Source organism: Galeopterus variegatus, unplaced genomic scaffold (assembly GCF_000696425.1).
Source record: "Galeopterus variegatus unplaced genomic scaffold, G_variegatus-3.0.2 Scaffold3057, whole genome shotgun sequence".
Lineage (NCBI taxonomy): Eukaryota > Metazoa > Chordata > Mammalia > Dermoptera > Cynocephalidae > Galeopterus > Galeopterus variegatus.
Genome location: NW_007729168.1, coordinates 6508 through 8527, shown reverse-complemented (window position 1 = coordinate 8527; position 2020 = coordinate 6508). Strand labels below are relative to the sequence as shown.

Genomic DNA, 2020 nt, shown 5'->3' with positions numbered 1-2020 from the left:
AAAAAAAATAAAATCCTGTGTCATTCACAGCAACATGGATGAGCTTGGAGGACATTACATTATGTGAAGTAAGTCAGGCACAGAAAGATAAACACCGCATGTTCTCACTCAGATGTGAGAGCTAAAAAATTGTAGCTCACAAAAGTAGAGAGAATAGGGGCCAACCCCATGGCTCACTCAGCTGAGTGCAGAGCTGGGAGCGCCGAGGCCACGGGTTTGGATGCTTTATAGGGATGGCCGGTGCGCTCACTGGCTGAGCGCGGTGTGGGCAACACCAAGCTAAGGGTTACGATCCCCTTACCGGTCACACACAAAAAAAAAAAAAGTGGAGAGAATAGTGGTTACTTGAGGCTGGGAAGGGTGGGATGTGGGTTTAGGGAGAGGCTGGTTAATGGATATAAATGTACAGCTAGGGAGAAAGAATGAGTTCTAGTGTTCTATAGCACTGTTAGGTGACTATAGTTAACAACCATTTGTTGTGTATTTTCAAATAGTTAGAAAAAAATCTTTTTTTCTAACTATTTGAAAAAATGTTTGAGGTGATGGATATACTAATTAGCCTGATTTGATCATTACACATTTATACATGTATTGAAATGTCAGTTTGTACCCCATAAATACATAAAATTATTAAGTGTCAATTAAAAAAAATAAACAACAAAAACATACCTATAGTGTTTGAAGCCAAAATACATCTATGCACTAATTAGCAAACAATTCTTCAAAGATTCAGGAGACCCAGATTCTCAACTTAAACTTGTAGCTAACTCTGTTCAACTTTGGGAAGTTCCTTTTATTTCTCTGTAAAATGAGAAGGTTGAACTAGATCTTCTATAGAGATGCTTTAGTCTCAAAAATCCTATGTTTCTAGGACAGCATTCCAGGCCTGGACAATTTATATAACCAGAACTTCCCCCTCCTTCCCATTCTAAGTTCCTCCAGATGCCCTTTGATATGAGCAAGAGCTGGTACAACTGTGCTTTTTCCCAACTTCCAGCAGGGCCTCAGCTAGGGGTAGATTTTTACTGCTCCTGCAATTCTTACTAATACAAGGCTCATTACTTCTGTCTTGAGACATTTCAGGTGGAGCTTTTTCTATTTTCATTCTGGGCCTAGATTTCTTGGTCACTCTAGCACCACATGTATTACCAAGGGTTTGGTGACAGAGTCAACAGCCATGTCTTACTTTGAGGATAACCATTTTGGGACACCAGGCACCTAGCAGGACATAGCTGTGCCAGAACACATTTCATAGTCCTTCTACTGTTGTCCTCCCCTTCTAGCTTCCTCTCTTTTCCCCATACAGGGACAGGAAAAGCAAGGCAAGAAAAATCAGTCTGCCTCCTCTCTCTCAAGTCCTGAAGTTCTTTTGGAAGTCTGTCACTTAAATGGAGTTTGTTGAACTTCTCCCCTTGGGGTAGTCAGAAATCACTTCAGATATAAGATTTCAAATGACTTTAAAGAGACTACTACACTGTATTTCTCCTCATAATGGACTGTGAGCCTCTTTCCTTGACAAGCAATTGAGGGCATTGTCTGTGTCTGCCCATCTTCATAACAGCTGGAGGACCCAGCCCACAGCCTCACACAAGGACGATGCTCAGTGTTATTTGACTAAGTCAGAAATCCTTGCCAAAGAGAAACCATGCTTTTCCTGCACAAAGAGACTTAGGGTCTTACAAATAGTAGGTGCTCACTAAATATCTATTGAGTAAATGAACTGTGGCTTAATGTCAATCACATCTCAGGAAGGCTCAGAAGAAGCTGAATCCCTCAAACAAAGAAGAAAAAATACTGGATGGAATTAGAAAAGATTAGATAGTATAGAAAAAAAGACTAGTGAACTTGAAGACACAGCAATAGAAACTATCCAAAATGAAGCATACCAAGAAAAAAGACTGAAACATAAAATAAAAAACCAGAGCATTAGTGAGCTATGAGACAACTTTGAGTGACCAAATACGGACATAATTGGAATCTCTGAAAGGTGAGGGGTGGGGAGAGGAGGTGACAGAAAAAA

At 40.3% G+C, this 2020-nt stretch overlaps 1 protein-coding gene across 1 annotated transcript in view; it reads right to left on the bottom strand.

Annotated features, from left to right (window-relative positions):
• MCOLN3 (mucolipin 3) overlaps positions 1 to 2020 on the bottom strand; it is a gene marked incomplete at its 5' end in the record, with an annotated part of 22670 nt that overhangs the window by 14963 nt on the left and 5687 nt on the right. The window lies entirely within an intron of this gene.